This window comes from Trachypithecus francoisi, unplaced genomic scaffold (genome assembly GCF_009764315.1).
Source record: "Trachypithecus francoisi isolate TF-2019V2 unplaced genomic scaffold, Tfra_2.0 Lachesis_group7, whole genome shotgun sequence".
In the NCBI taxonomy this organism is placed as follows: Eukaryota; Metazoa; Chordata; class Mammalia; order Primates; family Cercopithecidae; genus Trachypithecus; species Trachypithecus francoisi.
The window spans coordinates 20,266,299-20,291,657 of NW_022681472.1; the positions used below are offsets into that span (position 1 = coordinate 20,266,299).

The 25,359-nt window shown below is 36.4% G+C and overlaps 1 long non-coding RNA gene across 2 annotated transcripts in view; it reads right to left on the reverse strand.

Annotated features, from left to right (window-relative positions):
* Nucleotides 1–25,128, reverse strand: part of LOC117078927 — a 51,943-nt gene extending 26,815 nt beyond the window's left edge. For both annotated transcript variants that reach the window (XR_004435201.1, XR_004435202.1), the window contains exon 1: nt 25,001–25,128. This is a non-coding gene — a long non-coding RNA (uncharacterized LOC117078927). The remainder of the gene's footprint in view (nt 1–25,000) is intronic.
* Nucleotides 25,129–25,359: the final 231 nt, after the last annotated feature.

Genomic DNA, 25,359 nt, shown 5'->3' on the forward strand with positions numbered 1-25,359 from the left:
TTACTTCTGCCCTTATATTTATTCTTATCTTAAAGTCAATTTTTTTTTTTCCGAGTGCACAATCCTAGGTTGAGAATTGTTTATTCCCAACACTTGTAGAAATTATTCCACTATCTTTATTATTCTTCAGGTTTTAATTATATAAAGTATATGACAAATTTTCACATCTGTTGTCCTAGTGTCTAAATTTATTCCTTCCTTGTTTTTTTCTTGACTTTCATTCATAACTTAATCTTCTTATTTGTTCGGCAGACTTTATGAGTTCATAGCTGCTTTTAACTTGTGCTAGTTCAATAGTCTCAACTTGGAGAAGCTTTTTGTTCAAAGGAAAGTTGGAGATGCTCCTATCCTAGAAACACTTTGGCCTTCTCAGAACAAGAGACTGAGACTGAGCTTCTCTTTCTTGTAGCTGTTCAAGTATCTCATGCTGCTTTAGTTCTGTGACTTCAGGGCACCACCTCTCCCTGCTGCCCGCAGTCCTGATGATTTCTGTGTCTCTCTGGCTCCCTGTTGTTGTGACCCCTGGCTTCTCTGGCCTGGCTCCCTGCCTCTGTGACCTTGCTCCTTGCCTCTTTGGCCCCGCCTTAGCGCATTCGCAACATTCTCTCTAATATTCTAGATGGGCCCTTTGATTCCTGTTGACTCTAAGAAGTAGAAGCATAGGTTATCTGCATTCAGTGCTCCTCCTTTTCTGCTTGACTCTATTCACATTTCTTGCCTGTTTGTTTTTTTGTTTGTTGGATGCAGGAGGTCCACAAACCTCTTCTACCAATCTATATAACAAGTAGTGTGTCCAAGAGTTCACTATATTTGTTTAAGTAATTGATTAATTGTTGTTAACTGGCAAAGTTATCATGACTGGGAAACAGAACTCTAGATAACCTTCATATATCTTATAGTGTTTTTTTAAAATCCATCTGATGGTGTTTTCCCCACTCCTAATAACTAAATTTGTCTGTGCTTCCTGACATAAGAGTAGATACATATTGCCTTAGGTCTGCTATTTTATGCCATAGTTTTAATGTTGTTTAAAAGGATCCTGTGGCAGTCATATTATGTTGCTGAAGTATTGAAATGTATTTCAAGAATGTATCAAAGAAATCAGGAGATTTTTGTAGGTTATTTAAGCTTTCATTAAACATCATTGATAATTCAAAATTTTTAATTTTTATCCATAATGACAAAAAATTATTGTCAGAGGAAGATATTCTACACTTTACTAAATGAAGCAGAAGATAAATCCTAATGAAACAGATAGTAACAGTCCAATGTTGGTGAAATTGACCATCAGCAAAATCTCAGACAGTGAGTCTTTAGGGTTTGATGTTCTGGAGGAATTTTCTCACACTCAAGAATCAATGAGTGAACAATATATTCCTAAGGAAAAGGTGAAAAATGACACTCAACAGGAAGGAATTCATCCACAATGTTTTATTCTGCTAAAAGAACATGTATCAGAATTCTTTCATCTTTTATAAAATTTGTGCACTAGTATTTACTTGATACAGTTTGTAAATGGACAAATGCTGAAGGCAGGCATTTACCCAAAGGAAATTAGATAAAGTAGGAATGAGAAAAAAAATCATTCAATTGAGCATTCTAAATGATGTCTATAAGTCTAAAACTGAAAATATTTTGCAATTGTGGAGCAAAGACAAAGTCCATTTCTCTTTAGCAAAATTAGGAGCCATCAAAGTTTTCAGAATTATTGTGTTTTGATAATGCAAGTGCCCCCTAAGAAAAGGAAAGAAAAGAAAAGAAAGAAAGAAAAAGAACTAAAAAATAATAATAATGTGTAGCCTTAACTTGTAATCTGGAATCAATGGACAAGATTTATGTATTCCAGGTTCATGCATAACTGTTACTAAGCATTTAGTTGCATTCAAATTACACTGCCCATTTTTGGTGTGGAGTTGTATATATATTTTGGGGGGGCATAGAGTATATGAATATATACATATGTGTGTGTGTATGTGTGTGTGTATACCTTCAAATGTAGGGTAATAAGGAGTGTTTGGCTTTGCTATGTTTAAGTTCTTAGTAAAATTTCAAATGAAGTGGTTTTTCACTATCCTTTTATTCTTACTTTTGTAAATTATGTTTTAAAAGTGTCAATTGAACCCAGAGGGTAAATGGTTGTGATTTTTCTATTGAGGCTAAACATTCTTTTTTTTTTTTAAATCTTCTTGAGGCTTCAAAGATATATACATATACATGTAGGTAGATAGATAACAAGATAGATAAATGCTCCTTGAAATATATGTATATATTTCTATTGTTCCATACATAACTTTTATTGTAATAGAATATGTCTTTATTTGGCCCTTCCTTCATGTTTCTATATCTTGGTTTCTCATCTTCTCAACTATCCTTAGGTCTATCCCTGTCTTTTGTTTCCATTATCTTCTCTCCATGTACATTAATCTCTTGTTCTCTACCTTCTCAGCCCCTCTTCCTGCCATTACCAGCACATGGACTCACTAAGACTCCCTCAAGCCTTCCCCTATAACATTAATGAAGTTTTTAGCACTTAATTTTGTGATTTCTTGTTGCTATTTTTAGTTTTATTTATTTGTTAATATTTTACTTTTAAGTGGAGGTGTTTTCCTTTGCTTTAATGATGTTTATGTAGCTCTGAAATCCCCTTTTATAAATGTGTTGTTTTACCATCTCATCTGTGATTTATTGCTTCTTAGAATTAATGTTCTTTTTGAGGGGCATTAATTATAGGTAGTTTTCTGAATTCATGTATTATCTCTGAATGAATTAATCATCTGTAATTTTTGCTTATTTTGTTCCTTTCTTTAGCCTTCTGTTGTAGGATTTTTGCTTTTTCCTGTGCTTAAAAAAAATCTCAAACATATTTAAGAAGAATGATTCACTATATCTTTTTCCAAGATTTAATTGTTTAAATAAGAAAATAAGAGGTTTTTAACCTATTACTTATATAAAATTCCAAACATTTTAATAAATTAACATGCTCATTTATGCTCATGTTTTATAAAATAGACATTTCAAAGATTAAATAACAGATTCAAAGGAAGTGGAATGTATGTATGCGTTGATTTTAACATTAATTTTTCTCCAACTTAATCTGTCTTTCTAGGTCTTTTGCACAAAATTCTCTACCAATGTAGTGCCTAATGGCCCTGAGCAGTAATAACTCGAGAATCCTATGGTATCGACAGTAATATCTGGCAGCCAATGCACAGCTAAAAGGCTGGGTATGCTAATGATGTTTGTGAAGATTTTTCAGTCTCTTAGAAAGCAGAAGCCCTAGATTTATCTGTTCTCAAGGTCACTAACTTTGCCCTCAATTTTTAAAACGTTACTACAAACATACTGTTTCAAAGTTTTTAAAAAGCTGTAACTTAATTATGTAAGTTAATAACACTGGTATATTTGAGGAAATGAGAGATCATTATTAAAAACAATTATGCATATATTTTAAATGAATATCTATATGATGTATAAGGTTTTGTTTATATTTGTGAATGTGTGTGTGTGTGTATATATGTGTGTATGTATATATAAAGGCAGGAACTCTGATTTTTCTACCATGGATTCGTCATGACATAGCACAATGCTTGGCATATAGTCAGTATAAGATAAATATTTATAAAATGATCTCTCTCCCTCTGTCTCTCTCACTTTCTTTCCTTCTCTCTTCCTCTCTCTCCCTCCCTCTCATTTTTTATGGCCTGCAGTGGAAATAAAAATAAGCTATTTTGAGGCTCTGAGATACAAGGTTCAAATGTGACTAAAAATAACTAACCAAATAAACTCATACTTAAAAAAACTAAACTATTCTGTGATAATTATAAATTCACTTGTAGTTGTAAGATATAATAGAGGGAGATCCTTCATATCCTTTACCCTCAGTTGTAGCACATAGTGAGCTATAGCACAATATCCCAACTAAAATATTGATGTTGAAACAGTGATAGAAAACAATTCCATGGTGGTGAGGATTCCACGTTACCTTTTTATAGTCACATCCACTTCCCTCCCACCCCCAACTCTTCCTCATCCTGAACAACCATTAATCTGTTATTTACTTCTATGTTTTACATTTCAAGAAGTTTATATAAATGGAATCACATAGTGTGAAACCTCTTGGTATTGACTTTTTACATTCCTCATAATTCTCTAGAGATTCTTCCAAATTGTGTGTATAAATAATTCATTCATTTTTACTTCTGAGTAGTTTTTTTATGGTGTGGATATAACACAGTTTACTTAACCATCCAGCTACTGAAAGACATCTGTTTTTTTTTTCCAGTTTTTGGCTCCTAAGAATAAAACTGCTATAAACATGCACGTACAATTTTTTGTGTGAGCGTAAGTTTTCATTTATAGGGGATAAATGCTCACGAGTGCAATTTCTTACTCATACAGTAGTTATACAGTTACATTTTTAGGTTTTGTTTTTGTTTTTGTTTAGAAAATGCCAAACCACTTTCCGGGACGGCTGTACCATTTTACAACCTCGTGAGAAAGATATGAGTGTTCCAGTTTCTCTACGTCCTTGCCAGCATTTGGTTTTGTCCCTAATTTTTACATTGAGTCATTCTGATACGTGTGTAATGGTATCTTCGTACATTTTGATATATACTTCTTGGTTAGTTAGTAATGTACATCTTTTCATGTGTTTATTTACCATCTATAAGTCAACTTAGGTAAAATGTCTCTTCGTGTGATTTGCCTATTTTTTAATTGAATTGTTTTTTGTTGTTGTTGAATTTTCAGAGTTCTTTCTGTATTCTAGATGCTAATCTTTTGTTGGATATGTAGTTTAAAAATAATTCTTCTCAGTGTATACCATGTCTTTTCTTCCCTTTAACAAGGTCCTTCACAAAGCAAAATTTTAAATTTCTGATGAAATACAGTTTTATCAATTTACTATTTTATGGTTTGTGTTTTTGCTGTCAAATCTTCTCAGATTTACTCTTCTATTTTTTCAAAAAGTTTTATAGTTTACCATTATATATTAGAGTACTGGGTCCATTTTAAGTTAATTCTTTTTTAGACATGAGACCTGAGTTCTTTTGCCTGTAGATATCCACTTAATTACTCCAGTACCATTTGTTGAAATGGCTGTCTTTTCTCCATTAAATTGATTTTGCATCTTTGTCAAAAATCAGCTGGGGATATTTGTTTGAGTCTATTTCTGTGTTCTCAATTCTGTTCAGTCAAACAATGTGTCCCTTTTTCCACCAATACCACACCATCTTGATTACTGTAACTCTGTAATAAGTTTACAAATTAGGTAGATTGATTCTTCCCACATTTTCTTGTTCAAATATGTTTTAGTTATTGTAGTTCTTTGCCTTTTGGCATAAATTTTGGAATAATCTTATTCATATTTACAAACATCTTGCTAGGATTTTTAGAGAAATTGTGTTAAGCCTGTATATATTTCAGGAAAATTTACGTCTTTACTATGTTTAGTCTTTTAATCCATGAGAGTATGTATGTATGTACATATATATACACACATGTATGTATAAGAATGCCTTTCCATTAATACAGATTTTTGTTGGTTTCATAATACTGAATATTTTGTTGGTTTCATAATATTTTGTAGTTTTCAGCATATAAGTTCTATACATGTTTTGTTAGATTTATACTCAAGTACTTAAATTTTTGTGATTGCAAATAATATTATATTTTACATTTTTGATGTCCACATGTTTATTGCTAGTATATAGAAATACAATTGATTTTTAAATGTTAATCTTGCATCTTCTGTCGTTATTGTACTCTCTTATTAGTTCTAGTTTTGTGTATGTATGATTCCTTGCTATTTTGTACATAGATAATCATATCATCTGTAAATAGGGGCAGTTGTATTTCTTTCTTTCCAGTTTACACATCTTTTCTTTCCTTTTCTAGACCTATGTACTGGCTAGAACTTCCAGTACCATGTTTAACAAGAGTGGCAAAACAGACATTCTTACTCCTTTCATGATATTAAGGGGTAATCATTCAGTCATTAACCATAATGTATAATGCAGGTTTTTGTAAATGCTGTTTCTCAAACTGAGGAAACTCCTCCCTACTGCTATTTTTCTGGGAGCTTTTAAAATCATATACATGTGCTGAGTTTTGATAAACTGCATTTTCTACATAGATTGATATTATAATGTATTTTCCTTTTTTAGTCTGTTAATGGTGAATTGCACTGATCACTTGTCAAATATTAAACCACTTCTGCATTCCCGGAATAAGATTCACATTGTCATGGTGCATAGTATTTTTGTACATTGCTGAATTCTGTTTGCTACTAACTTGTTAAGGATCTTTGTGTCTCTAATCCTGAGTATTCTAGGTCTGTAGTTTTTTGTTTTTTTGTTTTGTTTTGTTTTGTTTTGTACAGCCTTATATTTCTGTACTACCTTTGTCTGGTTTGGTATCAGGGTAATACCAGTTTCACAAAATGAACTCATAAGTGTTCTTCTATTTTCTGGAAGAAGTTGTATAGAATCGGTGTTTGTTCTTTAAATGTTTGGTAGAATTGCTCAGTGAAAACTTCTAGGCCTGGAAATTACTATTTTGAGGTTTTAAAATTATGAATTCAATTTCTTAATAGTTACAGGGCATTTCAAATTATCTATATTGGGTGAGTTATGGCAGTTTGCATCTTTTAAGGAATTGATCCATTTTTATGTGAGCTGTCGAATTTATGTGTACAGAATTGTTTACAGTATTTATTATCCTTCTGATGTCTTCAGAGTCTGTAGTGATATTCCCACCTTTGTTCCCGATATTGGTTATTTGTATATTCTCTCTTGTTTCTTTATTAATCTTGCCAGAGATATGCCAATTTTTCTAATCTTTTCGAATAACCACTTTTTGTTTTCACTTATTTTCTCTGTTGTTTTTCTGTTTTCAATTTTATTGATTTTGCTCTGTATTATTACTTTTTACTTTCCTTACTTTGGTTCTTATCTATCTCTTCTTGTTCTAGTTTTTGAGGTGAGAACTTAAAGTATTAATTTGAGATGTCTTTATCTTTTTTCTAATGTACACACTTAGTGCTAGAAATTTTCCTCTCTGCACTCTTTTAGCTGGGTCCCACAAATTTTAATATGCTGTATTTTCATTTTTTACAGCTTAATGAATTTTTTTCATTTCCCTTGTGACTTGCTCTTTGACCCATGAATTATGTAACAGTGTGTTGATTAGTTTCCAAGTATTTAAAATTTTCCTGTTACCTTTCTATTATTGACTTCTAATTTGATTCCATTTTGGTTTGAAAACACACTCTGTATAATTTCAATTTTGAAAAATTTGTTGAGGTTTGTTTTATGGTTCAGAATGTTGTTTTAGTGCATGTCCACTGACCCTTGAAAAGAATGTGTATTCTGCTTCTTATGTAGTGGAATTTCTCTAAATATTAACTAGATCTTTTTTGTTAATGGTGCTGTTGAATTATTTCATATTCTGGCTGATAGTCTGTCTAACTGTTCTATCAAATGTTGAGCAAGAGATGTTGAAGACTTCAACTATAATTGTGAATTTGTCTATTTCTCCTTTAAGTACTATCAGTTTTTGCCTCATGTATTTTACAGCTCTGTTTTCTGGCCCATACACATTTAAGACTGCTATGTTTTCCTGGTGAATTATCCTTTTTTCTCTATATGATGCTCATGTCTGTCTCTGGCAATTTTTTTTTGGCTCTAAAATCTACTGTATCTGCTGTTACTACAGCCACTCCTGCTTTCTTTTGGTTAATGTTTGCATGATGTATCTTTTCCTCCTCTTTCTATCAATCTTGCTATATCATAGTTGAAGTAAATGTTTTGTAGACAGCATACAGTTGAGTTCTATTTTTTGTGAAACATTGGCATGGGTCACTCCGCCAATACTTGGCTTTTTAATTGATGAATTTAGACCATATACATTTAATCCATACGTTAGGGCTTAACTCTGCTTGTTCAGTTTCCCTTCCTTCCTTCCCTCCCTCCCTCCCTCCCTTCCTTTTTTTCTTTTTTTTGAGATGGAGTCTCACTCTGTTGCCCGGGCGCCCAGTGGTGCTATCTCGACTCATTGCAACCTCTGCCTCCCGGGTTCAAGCGATTCTCCTTCCTCAGCCTCCCAAGTAGCGGGGACTACAGGCGTGTGCCGCCACTCCCGGCTAATCTATTGTATTTTTAGTAGGGACAGGGTTTCACCGTGTTAGCCAGATGGTCTCGATGTCCTAACCTTGTGATCCGCCTGCCTCAGCCCCTCAAAATGCTGGGATTACAGGCGTGAGCCACGGCGCCCCGCCCTTTCTTTCTTTTCCTTTCTTTCCTTTTTTTTTTTGTACCTTCTTTCTTTCCCTTCTTTCCCTTCTTTCCCTTCCTCCCTTCCTCCCTTCCTCTCTTTCCTCCTCCCTCCCTCCCTCTCTCCCTCCCTTCCTCCTTCCCTCCCTCCTTCCTTCCTTCCTTCCTTCCTTCCTTCCTTCCTTCCTTCCTTCCTTTCCTTCCTTCCTTCCTCTCTCTCGCTCTCTCGCTCTCTCGCTCTCTCTCTTCTTTCTTTCTTTCTTTCCACGATGTTTTTGCTGTGCTGCCCAGGCTGGAGTGCAGTGGCGCGATCTCGGTTCACTGCAACCTCCGCCTCCTGGGTTCAAGCAATTCTCCTGCCTCAGCCCCTGGAGTAGCTGAGATTACAGGTGCCTGCCACCATACCCATCTTTTTTTTTTTTTTTTTTTTTTTTTTGTATTTTTAGTAGAGATGAGGTTTCATCATGTTGCCCAGGCTGGTCTCCAACTCTTGACCTCAGGTGATCCACCTGCCTTGGCCTCCCAAAGTGCTAGGATTACAGGCACGAGCCACTGTGCCTGCCATAGTTTCTGTTTATTTCCGTGTTTCATTTTTCTGTTTTCTTTTTCTTGCCTTTCTGTGAGTAACTTGCACATCTTTTAGAATTATATTTTAATTTCTCTACAACGTTTTCAATTGTACCTCTTTGCATAGTTTTTTAGCGGCTGCTCTAAGTATTATAGTATGTAGTCATTATACCAGTTTGAGTGAAGTGAGGATATTTTACCTTTTTATGCCCCTTTCAAGAAATATAGGATTCTGGGTTAAAAGTTCTTTTTTTTCAGCAGTTCAAAAATGATTGCTGTTTCCCTATGGTCTCCATGATTTCTTATGAGAAATCTGATGTCATTCAAATTATATTTCCCCTATAAATGGGTTATTTCTGTCCTACTACTTTGAAGGTTTCCTTTATCTTTGATATCTCAGTGGATTTCTTGACTTCATCATTTGAACTTCATTCAATTTCAAACTGTAAGCTTATGCCTTTTACCAAATTTGAGAAGTTTTTTGTCATTATTTTTTCAAGTATTGTTTTAGTTCCATATGGTTTCTCCTCTCTTTCAGGGACTCTGATGACATTAATTTTACATCTTATATTAAGTCCCACAAGCCTAGTATGCTATGTTCTCCTTTTGTTTTTCAATCTTTTTCTCTTTATTGTTTAGATTGGGTCATTTTTATTGTTCTATCTTCCAGTTCACTGATTTTCCAGTTTTCTTCAAATTTGCTATTAAGCCTATCCACGAGTTTTGTTGTTGTTGTTGTTGTTGTTGTTGTTGTTGTTTTTTAATGTTGCCTATTGTGTTTTAAAGTCCTAAAATTTTCATTTGCATTATCTTTATATTATATCTCCTACTTCTTTGCTGATAATCTTTTTTTCATTTATTTAAAGTGTGTTTTTACTTGCTTATTGAAGTATTTTTGTGATGGTTGATAATTCTAACATCTCTGCCACCATAGTATTGACATTCGCTGATTATCCTTTTTATTCAGTTTGAGATCTTGGTTCCGGGTAAGATCAGTAATTTCCAACAGAAATTTGGAAATGCTGGGTGTTATGTTGTAAGATTCTGAATTTCACTTAAACTTTCTGTTTTCGATTGCTTCCTTTGTCAGTGCTCCAGTGGAGGGAGAAGGGGCATTGCCTCATTACTGCCACTTGAGGATAGAAACCCAAATTTCCCACATGGCCCCCGCCGATATCCCAAGGGTAGTGACTCCTTGTCACTGCTGGTCAGGAGTGGCAGTTTGTTCCCCACTGAGCCTCCACTGAAAACTTCCTGGCTGAGAGAGGTATGAGTACCTTGTTATAGGTCCCCCCATGAGCTCTGCTGACAGCACCTTAGTGTGGACAGGGAGCAGAATTGTAGGCTCCTCATGTGGTCTCTCCTAACATTACAGGGAGGGAAAGGCCCTTGTTACTACCACGTGGAGGTGAAAACTCTGGACTCAACTTTCCCTAACACCAGCCCCGCAGCAATGCTAGAGTCTGCAAGGGTGCAAGTCCAGGCTCCCCTCAGCTTTTCGTGACATGGATGAGAGTAGACTCATAGTTTTATTCACGCAGTTCGGCTGAAGTAGAGTGGTTATTGTGTAAAAGCGTTCTGTCTTGCTATGCTGCCTCTATCCTGTTCTTTGGCTTAAGAGAGCAGGCTTTTGTTGGTGCGTTTTCTGTCTGTGCCTATTGACATTTCCAAGTTGCTGCCAAAGAGAAACTCAGGAAACCCTCCACCATGTTATTCTTTGGATTCCAAAGTCCCTAGTCAGTCTACTTTTCCCCCATCCTTTCCAAGTCTTACACTTGTCATATATATAGGGTCCAAAGACTTTGGTTGTATATAGAGATAGGAAAAGGAAAAAATACCTCCACTCCATCTCCTTGGAAGTAAAAGTCTCTGCAAATGTTTTTATTTAATTAAAAAATTTTAATTTTCTCATATTTCTCTTGATGAAGCAACTTCTTCAAAAGTATGCCAACTTTGTAGACGTCTTAGAAATGATAATGCATTATACTTGCTTCAACAAATATAATGGTAGATTATTTAATGTGTATAAATATTCTTTAATAAACAAAAAACACCCCCTAATACTCACCCAAATCCTACAGAGGTGCTTGTAAAGAAGAACTATGAAAATAAGAATTTCCTTTCCTAATAGATTACAGTACTTGACAGAGGTGACTTTCTGGAGCATAGCTCTGCCTTAATTAGCTGTTGCTATAATAATGCTACATAAAAAGCATTCCCAAACTCAGAGACTTAAAACTTATTCTCATGCTTGTGGGTCTTCAGGTTGGCTGCAAGTTGGCTGGGCTGAGCTGGACTTCAGATTTCAGGTTCTAGCCTGCTGTCTGGGTTCCTGTCAGGAGACATGTGCATCTCATCTTCTCAAACCAGCAGCAACTAGCACATGTGAATGGCTTCATGTGTCTCATTCTAAAGTTCAGGCTGAAAGGTTAGGCTGAAAGGTTAGACACTATCTGAGGCACATTTTTTCCATGATAGATTGTCAGGTCACTGATCCCCACAAGACATTCAAGGCCTCTGCTTGCACCTTGTTTACTAACATTGCACTGCAATCACATGGCCGAGTCCAGTAGCAATGAGACAGGGTAGTGTATCCAGCACAAGGTGGAAAAAGAGAGGAGTCACTATTTGCTAATACAAACGTTAATACAGATGTGATGATTTCTTTTACTAACCTTGTTCCAATGAGGAAGGGGAGAAAAAGCCAATTCACTTGCCACCTGGAACTTGACAAGTATACTAGGGCCCTTTTCATTTTATTCAGCTATTTAACATGCTGGAGCCAGTTCCCTTGTCTTAGATCCAAAATTAATCAGTTACTAACAATTCCCTGACCTTTTTCCTCATGCCTGCTTTCAAAGTGACCTCTCCAAGTTTGGCCTTCTCCAGCTGCTGTTGTTCCTTCAAAGAGCTATTTCCTCTACTTTCCTGTATACCCAAATGCAAAAAAAAAAAAGACATCCTGTTATTCTTTGGTGCAGATAAACACGTGTGTGTGTCTTTCGTAAGGATTTTTTATATGATGACAGAAAGAGTTCCTCTAGAATCCTTTCCCCCAAATTTAATTATTTCTTTTATTGCATTCTTGCAAATTTCCATTTCCTTTAAGTCTGAATCTCATAATTTGTTTGTCTAATTGGGATGCTATAAAGACTCTCAAGATCAACCAGTTGTAGGAGTGCAGTAAACTTGGTATTTAATTCTGCCTCTGTCACTTCCCAGTTGTTTGATCTTGGGTAAGTCAAGAGCCTTTCAGAAGCTGTGTTCCCATATGTGCAGTGGAGCTAAAGATATCGATCTTACTGGATTATTGTGAAGACTGAATGAGATTATGCATTTCAAATTCCTCTATGAAGAGGCCAGTGCTGATCAATTATAAATGATTCAAATATAAAAATTGAGTGGAAGGGAAAATGCTCATTTTCTCATTTCCCTTTATGTTTATTTCCAATTCAAAACATTTGGAAACAAATGGAGGACTTTTTATTTAGACAGCTAGAGTTAATTCCTTTTATACAACTTCATGGGTTGGAGGAAGCTGATGGAGTTAGATTTTCCTCATATCTGTTGCATCAAAGATTCATTTCAGAGAGTTCACCCATTGGTAAAATCTCCATCACCCATTTGTCTAGTCATGAGCCCTGGTTTTGCCTCTTGTGTGTGCTATAAGACCATGCAAGGCCCTAGGCACTCTTCTTTTGGGAATATCCACCCTTCACCATATTAAAGAGATTAAAACACATTCACAGCTCACCATAAAAATAGTGAAGTTTTTGTTGTGAAGTCTTTGCTGTGAAGATGGAAAATATTTTATAATTTTGCTTTAGAAATTATTTGCTTCAATAAATTTATTTAAATTTTTATTGCATATGTTTTATCAGCCATCATTCTACCGTTTAGGAATTCTTGAGAAGTAACAAAATCAAACTTAAAAATTATTTATAATGTTACTCTATTTCTTTGAATTCTAAATTTAAGAAATATGTAATGAGGTTGACAGGATGTTATAGTTTATTGGCTTTTAATCAAAATGTATTAATTTTTAGGTTTTCTTTTCATATTTGAAAGTGTATATACTTTATAAAAGTGTATGTGTATATATATATATGTGTGTATATATATATATGTTTTATGGGGGGTTTCAAACATTGTCCTAGGATCTTTAAAATACCGTAGTTCTGAGGCATGTAGTCTGGGTAAAAGAAAACGCAGATGTGGCTCTTTAAGTATTTCCCCTTGTAAAATTTACCTAATACTTCCGGACCTGCCAGACCTCATTGCTGTGTTGGAGCAAGTTAATGCCTCAAATGTTTCCAGTGTCAAAATTCAAGTATCCCCAGTCTACCTTCCAAATCCTTGTGTGGGGTAAGCAGAAAAATGATCCCCCAAAGATGCCCACACTCTAATCCCTGGAACCTGCGAATGTGTTATCTTACATGAATAAAGGGATTTTGTAGATATGACTAAATCATGGACCTTGAGGTGGGGGGTTATCTGGTTGGGCCCAGTGTAATCTCAAGGGTCCTTATAAATGAAAGAGGGACTTGGGAGGTCAGAGAAGGCGATGTGATGATGGAAACATGGGTCAGGGTAATGCTAGTACTGGCTTGGGAAATTGAAGAGGACCACAGCCAAGTGTGAGAGCCTCTAGAAGCCGGGAAAGGCAAAGAATGGAGTCTCCCTCAGAGCCTCCAGAAGGAACTCAGTTTTGCCAACATCTTGATTTAGCTGAGTAACTGTAAGATAGTCAGTTTGTATTGTTCTAAGTCACTGCGTTTGTGATAATTTGTGGCAGCAGCAATAAGAAACTGAGATAGCTTTATGTCATTTGCAAAGCTCTTTTACAATCCTAGGTATTTACGCCTCCATTTTGCTAGTACCTTTCTTCTTCCCTTTTGATCCCAGGTTCTGCTTGCCTTAAACTCTAATCCCTGAGCCCCAGGATCCTCTGTGAATGCTTCCCACATGGTGTCCTTTGGAACTGTCTATGTTTTTATGCACAAGTTCCCTTTTTTCCCCTCCCTTCTACACCGTCTTTCCTTACCTTCCCCTAAACCTTCCTACAAAAGCACTCTCACTAATATAGACAAAAGTTTACCCTGCATGTGGTCTAAGCCTGGTCTTCAATCGGGGAGCTGAAACAAAAATGTTTATTTGAAATATCATGCTTTATTTTGGAGGCCGAGGTGGGCGGATCACGAGGTCAAGAGTTCGAGACCAGCCTGGCCAATATGGTGAAACCCCATCTCTACTAAAAATACAAAAATTAGCTGGGCATGGTGGTGCATGCCTGTAATCCTAGCTACTCAGGAGGCTGAGGCAGGAGAATTGCTTGAACCCAGGAGGCAGAGGTTGCCTTGAGCCAAGATTGCACCACTGCACTCCAGCCTGGGCAACAGAGTGAGACTCTGTCTCAAAATAAAAAATAAAAAATAAAAGAAAAAAAGGAAAAAAATATGCTTTAATGTCAAAATCAAGAAAAATTTTAGTAGTATTAATATAATGTTTTAAATATCTTGTCGGTTCAAATGGTTTTCTGCCTCTACCTGCCCTTAGGAGTAAAACGGATGCTCCATGAAGGTGTGTCTTGTTCACTTTGGACCTTCCTTGACTCAAAAGCTGAATTTCTTTGTGTATACTCATACCTGAAGAGCCAGGTGTTAAACACAACCTGGATTTGCCCGGGATGTTGTATTTGTCAATCAGGACTACTGCATTTTTACTTTCTGTTCCGTTGTCTTCTTCATGAATGAACTAAATGTTGAGTGTGATAGGGGAGAAGCTTCCCCTAACAACCCAGATTTGCCCCGGGGTGTAGTATTTGCCAATCGGGACTACTGCGTTTTTACTTTCTGTTCTGTTGTCTTCTTCATGCATGAATTACATGTTGAGTGTGATAAGGGAGAACCTTCCCATAAAACCTAAAATGGCAAAGTGAAAAGGTTACAGTCAATTCTCAGCAAGAAGGACAAAGGTACTTGAATTTAAATAGCCTTTACATAGCACATCCCTTATTGAATCTCTTGGAAACAGTCATTTTTTCGTCTTCATGAAAATAATGAAAGTCAGCCGCACACAGATTTTCCACCAGTGGGCACTGGGGACTAGAATAAGCACATTTTTCAGCTAGGCTGACTCATCCACATCCATTGGAATGAAGATCTCTGCCAAGTATGGCTGAGGAGAGGAAGATGTAAAAACTATTTGTTTATATCATGTTTTTTATCCTCATGCAAAGGGATTTATGTGATTTGTGTAAGAACAGCAATTAATTTTCATGTATTTCTTCCTTGGGTTTTCCCCAATTTCCACAAAGCACTGGCCACTCAGTGGAGGAAGACTTTTCTGAAAAGAGATTTAAACCCTTTCCAGTGTTATTTTTGAATCATTCTATGTAGATTTGACCAAAGATGAAGTTTTCACTTGCCTTTATGTACTGTGTATTTGAACTGCTCATAGAATCCCTTATTCTTTAAATACACTGTGCATTCATGGATAAAATGAAATCTATATGAGATCTCTCTGAGGATTTTTGTTATTCTTATGCTTTTCTTCTGAGCATCTTCAAGTAATTGATTTTTACCCAGTAACTGATAAGTAGTCAGTTTTTTATAAAAAGTGGTTACTTTGGGGGAATTGGGAAGAGGCAAACTAGCAACTGAGGATGCAGTTTATATATGTCATGTAGTTCAGAGCATGAGGTATGTATTAGATTTTTTACAGATTAATTAAATAAATGAAAGAAAATAGAAAAGGAAAATAAAGTGGTCACTATACTGAGCTCATAAGAGAAGTGATGCCACACAGCAAAACAAGCACATAGAAACTTGTCTTAGCATTCTGAAGCCTCATTAAAAAATGAGTTACATCTGACAGATGTGTAGTTGTATGCATTTTTAATCTCAGCCATATGGAGGCAGAAATCCTACTAAAACAGTGCTATTTCAAACAGTTATATCTATGGAAATGCATATAAATAATGCTTCTCATTCAAAGATGAAAGGTAAAACAGGCAACTAAACTGTTCCTATAAGTTTAAATGAGATGCTCAACAACGAATTGTCAGTAAGGGATAATTGCTATAAGTCTTCGGTAGACATTAAGATTCCATGTACTTTTTCATTTAATTTTAGTGAAAATTGTGTTACTGCACTTTGACATTGTAACTTAAAAAAACCTTTTAATTTTTTGGAAGTAGGACATAACTCTAAATACCATTATAAATAATGAATCTTGTATGACTGGGTACATTACCTCAAGGGAAATCCCCTGCCCCTCATGAACCTAATATCAGAGCATCTAGATCAGCGAAAGAATTCTAAGAGCTTCCTAACATCAAACAGGTCTTCTTATCCAATTCCATCCAAACACAGAGGCCAAGACTTCTAACAGCACTGATAATATCAACTCCAACAGCCGATATGTGTGTGTGTGCATGCATGTGTGCAAGCTTGGGTGTGTGTGTGTGTGTGTGTAATTTTAAAAACTTTTATTTATTTATTTTTTATTTTAGTAATGAAGACTTACTATGTTGCCCAGGCTGGAGCACAGTAGCTATTCATAAGCAAGATCATAGCTCACTGCAGCTTGCAATTCCTGGCCTCAAGCAATCCTCCCACATCAGTTTCTAGAGTAGCTGGGATTACAGGCACATGCCACCTAGTTATATTTTACTACAACTAAGTAACTGGTTTAATCAACTGTTTTGCTAAATTAAACTGCTGTGCTGTGGTTCGAATGTGTCCCCCAAAGCTCATGTGTTGGCAACTTGATCTCCAATGCAATAGTGTTGTGATGATCGATTCTTGAGGGTCATGAGGTCATGAGGTCTCTGCCCTCTGGAATGGATTATTGCTATTAATTTGAAAGTAGGTTAGTATTTGCCTCGGAAATTGGTTCCTGATAGAATGATCTCAATCTCTTGCCCTCTCATGCTCTCTGCCATCCACCATGGGATGAAACAGCACAAAGGCCCTTGTAGAGGTGGGCCCCTCGATCTTGAACTCCCCAACCTCCAGAACTGTAAGAAATACCTTTATTTTCCTTAGAAATTACCCAGTCTATGGTATCTTGTTATAGCAACACAAAATGGGCTAATATATTTTGTGAAATAGCTGATTTTCTCCCCAATTTAGCAAAGTATGAATCCAACAGATTAGGCTGGCTGTTTACTTTTACACAAGACCATAATCCCTGATGAAGAAATACTAGAAATTTTTTCTTTGTAATCTTGTTTTGTAAATAACATCCAGCAAGTAAAGCTGAATTTCTAATTAGCTTGCTTTAATTTGGAATTTTTAGAGACTACTTTTAAGTTTAAAAATATATTATAATCACATATGTGTTATACAAATAATTATACATTATATGATATATAACAATTTATATATAATATGCCTATAAAGTAAAAGTCACAATAAATGCTGACACTAGCATTGCAGATGTAAAATTTCTGTAGTCAATTCTTATTTTCTTTAAAATTGTGTATCAGGTTTTCAAACAATAAAAAATACAAAGCAGCCGGGCGCAGTGGCTCACACCTGTAATCCCAGCACTTTGGGAGGCCGAGGCAGGCGAATCACGAGGTCAGGAGATAGAGACCATCCTGGTTAACACGGTGAAACCCCGTCTCCAGTAAAAAATACAAAAAACTAGCCGGGTGAGGTGGCGGTCACCTGTAGTCCCAGCTACTGGAGGCTGAGGCAGGAGAATGGCGTAAACCCGGAAGGCAGAGCTTGCAGTAAGCTGAGATCCGGCCCCTGCACTCCAGCCTGGGCGACAGAGCAAGACTCCATCTCAAAAAAAAAAAAAAAAGAAAATTACAAAGCAAGGTAGATTATAGAAAATAATTAAAGAAATAGGGCCATTTAGCATCTACCACTAGCTGAGTGACTTTTAACAAGTTCTTTAGCCTTCCTGTGGCTTTATTTCTTTTGCTGTAAAAGGTTCCACTTGTGAGATGATGCATGTAAGGCATGTAATAACGATGCCTAGCACACAGTAAGAACTCAATAGACTTAAATTTTAAGTAAATTAAGTGCCATAACCAGATTTGTAAAATATAAAGAAATCATTACTACAGTCTATACTGAATATAGAGAAAACTTAAAGCAATAAGATTTTTTGTAGGTTTAATGGAGAGTTATCAATAGTAATGCTCTCTACTTTATATGAAAAATAATGCATGTTGAAACTCCTGCAGTCTTCGGTTGAAGTAAGATAAGTATGACATAAAGGAAGATCAGCTGGCTGCTGATATGGCACCTCACAAGGTGGAAGTTTATTAGTGGGGTCACTGGGCTCTGGTTTTGTAAGTGAAGAAATTTGATTTTATGCAGATCAGAATAATTCAGATTGTCTAGAATGGATTCACACTGAATAACATGACAAGGGTGGATATGTAAATCAAATGCCAATGTGTTAATTTGCCTTTCTCAAGTACTGAAATACTTGAACTCTCCATTGAGGGTACTAATAGTGAATCAGATATGTGATTTAGTATGTATAGAAAAAAAAATTAGGAAATGGGTGGTTTAGAGGATGTATATGCCCTAGACAGGTGGAAAACGTCACAAACTTTTCCTCTAACAAAGTAAAGTACAACTTACTAATTAATAGAACATTCTTTCCTGCTAGTTGCAAGCTCTGCTGAGCTCACAGTGAACAGTCAGCATCAGCCTCCAGCCCCGGGAGTGAGCCACCTGGAATGCCAGCCCACATTAGATTACTATAGTCCCAGACTTCATCTGACCACAAGTGTATGAGAGATGCCAATCAAGAGCTGTCCAGCTGAGGGTGGTCAAACCATAGAATTGTGAGAAAAAATAATAAATTGTTGTTTTAAGCCACTAAGTTTTGGGATGGTATGTAATGCAGCAATACATTCTAGAAACAATCATCTACTGTCCCTCAATACATCTTTTGCTTCAACTAGATTATGATATTCAATAAGCTTCCTATTCTTTTGTATTCAATATTTTTGGGTTACTTTTACAAGACCCTTTTATTCATTTATTCATGTAACACATATTTATTGCTTCTATATATCAGATACTATTCTAGAAATGGCAAATCCCCTTCCTTTACAGATCTTATATCTTAATGATGGAGACAGACAATAAAAAAGATAAGTTTTAAGGGCTAAGAAGAAAAAACAAAACAAGCGAAAGATAAAACATACAATGCTGAGGGATGAGTGGAGCAGTGGAAATGTTATAGAGGGTGGATGAGGAGGCTCCCCTGAGAAAGTGAGTTAATACCTGCAGGAAATGAAGGAGCTAACCTAGTGAATAACTCAGGAAATTCTAAGTGTGTCTGGTGGAAAAGAGGACAGTGCAAATAGAAAAAAGGATGAAAGTAATAAGAAATGAGGTCAAGAGAGATAATGTCCAGCCTTTTAGGTCATAGTTAGAATTGTGACTTTCGTTTTGAATAAGACAAGAGTTCACTGAACTGTTTTACAAAGAGGAGTGACATAATTAGACATGATTGACAGAATCATTCTGCGCATTGTGTTGAGAACAGACGGCAAAGGACCACAAGTAGAGAGACCAAGAAGGAAACCACTGTAGTCATCCAGGTAAGGGATGATGGTGTCTTTGGCTAGCGTGGTATTTGATGAGTATCAGGGGTCTCGGATTTGATTTTACTCCACTTATACTCTAATATGTTAAACTGTAACTGTTTCACAGAACCTGGCAGAATATATGAGACTCCTGGGTCAGAGGCAAAGGACTTTATTACCCAGGGCATAGCAACCAGCATGAGCTTTATGTTTGTGTTGGTTCCTCTTGTCCTGCCAAGTCCCTTAGAGGCAATATGGACAGGCCCAGATGAATGCTACATGATTGGTGGGCATGTGTTGCAACTGAGGAACACTGAGCTTGGGAAATCCATCTCTTTTATAATAGTAATAGGCAATAAGCAAACCTGCTCTTTGTCCTGGGGGGTGGGATTGCCCCAACCCTTCAGGATGCTCATCACAAACACAACCCTGAGAAAGGTCCTGAGTGAAGGGTGGTCAGGGCCTTGCATTCTTGGCGTAACTGGCCAGAATGTATAGGGACTCACAGGTGGTTTGTCTGGCAAGTTGAAGTGAGAAGTAGTTAAATTCTGGATATATATTTAAATTAAAGTTAAGATTTGCCAGTGGCTTTAATTTGTAAGACATTTTTCTAAATAATCCAATATTTTATTAGTCTAAATTATTTGAGACCAATGTTATCTACAAGTATTGGGAGTACCTTATATTTACTCCCAGCATGCTGAATGTGCCTACCATCTAGTTGGATATAATTGAGTACATCCCAATTCTAAACCTCAAAATAATATATTCAAGTCACAACACACTTGAAAATCCTCAGATGAAAAAAGAGATTAAACATCTGAGAATGTTACCATATCCCAAATTTGGCAACTGGTGAGATAATGCACTAGATAATATAGTTTATAAAAAGTGGGGACATTATCATTTAAATTTTTTCTAACTAAAGAAAACACTATTTTCTCCTTGCAAAGTCTACCACTTGCATCATCTGCTTCTGAAAGATATCCACTTTCAAACTACGTTTTGCATATGTGCAAATTTCCAATTATACCCTCTTTAACCTTAGAAGGAATTCAAAGATCCAAAGTTGCAAGATAATGCTTGCATTATCAGAAAAAAATATTTATCAAAGAGCTAAATGTACAAACATGTTACATAATACAATTCCCTTTTTTGTAACAAAAATTAATGAAAATAATATTCTACTGGTTGGCATTCAACATTTCAGCAATCCAAGGTGTGTCTGAAGTTCTTAAATTAGTTTCTCAATCTGGGGAAGTGTTTTAGTTCTCCAGGTTACAATTATACCTAATCAATAAAAAATAATTGAAGCTGAAACTGCTAGTGTATGATCAGTAGAAAGCCTAATTAATATGCTCCATGGGAACATGTCGTACTAATAGAACATTCCTTCATGCTGTGTTTCTCAACACTGACTAGATATTAGAATCAATTGGTGCTTAGAATACAACACAGAGAATACCATGTCTAGGCCCCGGTCCTGGAAAATTGGCTTCAATTGGTTTTGAATGGAGCCAGGCCTTAGGATTTTTTTTTTTTAAGGCTCTATAGGTGAATGTAATGTTCAGTCATCATTGAGTACCACTATGCTATTGAATTCCAAAATACCACTTCCCCAAAGTCAAATGCGCGGCCTAGTGTTCTATATCACTAGACATATTGAAAATAAAATGTTCTCGGCCAGGCACTGTGGCTCACACCTGCAACCCCAGCACTTTGGGAGGTTGAGGTGGGAGGATCACCTGAGGTCAGGAGTTTGAGACCAGTCTGGCCAACATGGCAAAAACCCATCTCTACTAAAAATACAAAAATTAGCCTGGCATGGTGGCACATGCCTGTAATCCCAGCTACTCAGAAGGCTGAGGCAGGCGAATCGCTTGAACCCAGAAGGCGGAGGTTTCAGTGAGCCGAGATGGCACCACTGCACTCCAGCCTGGGCATCAGAGTGAGACTCCATCTCAAAAGAAAGAAGAAAAGAGGAGAGAAGAGGGGAGGAGAGGGGAGGAGGGGAGGGGAGAAGAGTTCTCATAGAGAGGCATCTTCAAATACCCCAAATCTATTCTTTCTCTTTTTCTTCTTAGAACTTGAATAATAATAGTCTTGCCCTTCTTGCTTGTTTTATCTGTGTGCCTTAAACCTCCAAATATAAAGACTCCTGTCTATCCGAATTGCAGCATCTTCCAAATGTTAATAAGAGAACGCAGATTTGATCAGGCTGGGGCTACTCTACCACTTATGTTCCAGGTGAAATTGCCTTCAACATCTCAATTCCCAAACTTCTAGGAATCCAAAGCTATCTTCAAGATTTCTACAAATTCATAGAGAATAAGCATTCTCCCAGTCTCTTCAACTTTTTGGCTCAAGTTGCCTCTGCTTGCAACATGTGAACTTCAGCTGGAAACTCAGTCCTTCTTCGCTGCTCACACTCACTAGACAGTCCCTTGCATAGAATATTCCTGAGTTTTATTATACTTTACTGACCATTCTGGCAACAAGGGGAGGTGGTAAGGCATGTAATTCTGAGATAAACTGCAAGTTGTCTCTCAATATACATTCTCTTCCTTCCTTTCAGTAATTCACCACTCCCTTCTCCCCACAACTCAAAGACTGTCTTTGTTTGGAAAGACATGTCTATTCCTAAAAGAAATTCTGATGACAGTTGTTGTGATAATATAAACCATATTAAAGCATTTTTGAACAATTGGTATATATTAGCCCCTTATATATACACAGGAAATATTATTCTTTCTTTGAAATAGTTTGCTAATATAAAATCTTATTTTTCTGCCTAAAAATATCTTCCAGAATTTGGAAGTAAAACATCAAGTAGTCTAAAACCATGGAATTTGACAGGCTTTTAAAACTTTTTTCTGAGAAAGGGCCTTGCTCTGTCAGCCAGGCTGGAATGCAGTGGCGTGATCATAGCTAACTGTAGCCTCAACCTTCTGGGCTCAAATGATCCTCCTGCCTCAGGCTCCTGAGTATCTAGGACTAGAGACACATGCCACCATTCCCAGATAATTTTCTAATTTTTTTGTAAAAATGAGACCTTGTTATGTTGCCCAGGCTGGTGATCTTAAACTCGTGGCCTCCAGTGATCTTCCTGCCTCCCAAAGTGTTGGGATTACAGGTATGAGCCACCTTACCTGGCCAACTTTGTAGATAAACAAATTCAAGTTGTTTGTAGTTTTATTTTCATTTTATCTCAAGATAAAATAAATGAATGCTGATATAACCAATGGTGTCATTGTTGCAAAACTAACCTCCATAAGCTGGCATCAAATACAGACATCTCTAGTCTCAGCATTTTCTGCTTTCTTGGTTGCTTAGCCTCTTTAAAATTAAAATTATATGACTGTTTGACTAAGCCAGCAATTAATGATGGTAGAATTGAGTGGTCTGGTAAATAAGAGACTCTATTTACCTCAAATATTTCCTTTATGCCATGAAATGTAAACCCCTGTTAAAGAGCATACAAAAATGTCTGCCTGATCTTATGGTTACACATTTTTTATCTCCATCTTCTATAAGCAAGAAGATACAGGCTTTCTATCTCTCCCCATCAACTAAAGCCATGACTTTTGTACTAGATAACAGGCTGGAGGTAAGGAGAAGGGAAGAATTAGGGTGTTGGGAGCAGGCTGGCCATGGTGATGGTGTTTATATGTGTTTTAAGAGTGTGGCCTCAGAAACCAGATACCCCAAGTTCAAATCTCAAATCTACCACTAACTATCTGTGTGATATTAGGCAAGTTGCTTAACTTGTCTATGCCTCGGTTGGATTAAAGATTTGTAGAATAAGAATAATGATTTATTATAATAATGATAGTGCCACCTAACAGGGGTGTCATGGAGATTAAGGTTCATGCAGTGCCCTAAACATATTGTAAGAGTTAAATAAATGCTAGCTATTATATTAAGAAACTGCACTGGCCAGACTTGATATCAACTGAAATTTCAGTTTGAGTGGGTAGAATCTGGTACGTAATATCTCATCACCTTTGCAACTAATTATACCAACTAACAGAAGTGACACATTTTATTATCTAAGAGACGAAATGCCATCCCCGGTCATAGAAAATTTCCTCCTACTTATTCTTTCTATGGGGGATTCCACCCACTTTAAATGAGAGTGAAAATTCTTAAGACATCTGTTTTGTCTTATATGTTATATATGTCTTCATAGTCACACACAGATAGCGTGTACTTTCTGTGTTCTACCCATGAAAACAGCAGAAAATGTTAGAGGCACATTATACTCTGCATGAAGCATCTGAAGTCAGCAGAAGAAACAAAACAAAAAAAAATGTACTGTCAGAGTTAAACATTCAAAAATATTAATCAGTTTTTATAATCATCTGTAGGATACCATGCATAAATGCCCCTTGTGATTTTTTCTCCCTCATGTCAATGAATTTTATAACTAGCATTTTTAAAAAACAAACCAAACATTTAGTCAAGTGCATGGTTCTCACTTATCTCTGATGCTGCATTGTGGAAATTGTTTTTGAATACTTAAAAAACAAAGCTCATCATCATCCTCACCGAACCAGGGCTGACTGTCAGCTTAATGGTAAATGACCCATGGCCCCAAAGTAATGCCTTTGCAGGTGGGAGCGTTATTTGGACATGAACTGTCAAAAGGGATATACACAGCAGTTTCAGCATTCGAGGGAAGGCATGTTATTATATCATTGTATAAATGGACTTCGCCAGACAGTAACAGGGATAGGAGAGGGGGTAATCTCTAACCAGCTGTTGTGGTGGAAGGTGACTGCGGCTGTCTATCCCCCACTGCATGCGGAAATAAGAGAAATGCTTGAAGTTTAGTAAGTTTTCAGATTTCCAGGCACCCTTTTGTTTAAAATCAGTTCTAACTTTTGACTTCTGCATGCTGCATTTTGTGTTCCACACAGTAAACTTTCTTTATTTTGCAGAATGGCATTAACTTCTACTACACTGCCACATTTTACTATGCATTAAGCATCTGGTACAATAGACTAAGCAACACAGAAAGCAGGATTATGCTGTCAGACTTAATAATTCAGTAATATTAACCAGCTCTCATAATTATCAGTAGTTCTTCACATGTAATTGGCCCTCAATGTACATTTCTGTACTTCTCTGTAGCTCTCTGCATAACAGTATAAGGTAATAGTACCTAATCTTTCATGTAACTAACAGAGTTAATTTGGCTAAATGAAATCAATTCATCAGTGATAGTAGCTCCTTGCCACAATAAAGAATTACTTAATCACACACATACTCAAACACATGTATACACCTTATGAAACAGCTATTTTTAAAACAACACAACACACTTATTGCAGACAGTAATGAAGGAGTAAAGCTGTTTTGCCTTAGGCAAACTTGAGAAAGGAGAAAAGTAAACCATGTTCAAAACTTTACCTGTGAAGTTAACATCAAGAGCTTGGCTTACTACAAGCTTTGGTTTGAGACTATTTGCTTCCCTTTTTAATTAAAGTGCTTTTTGTCATCTGCTGTGACTCTACTTGTACTACTGCAGGACTGTTTAAATCCACTTTATACTTTGTCTTAAACAGCTTAATTGCAATTTAAACAACACGTCATTTACCTGTGAGGGTCAGAGTTCAGGATCCTGGGCTGAAGCAGTGAGAAATGGTCAGAAGCTCTTGTTCTCATCATAGCCTTATTTGAACATATCAAGTTGAAAAACCATCTACTGTGTTGATCCTAGACAAATGTCTCTTTAAACATTTTACTAATTGATATTAACAGTTTCCATGCCTTTGCAGTTTCCTGTTTTCTTCCCTTGCTTTCAATTGTCATTTCCTGTGCATGCCACCATATCTGAGGAAAATGACTGCTTTTCTCTATGGTGGTTTTCCACTATTTATATGAAATGGGCTTTGAAACAACAGAAACAGATTTGTTGAAAACAAATAGGAGTTGCTAAATAGGAGTAAATGTGCT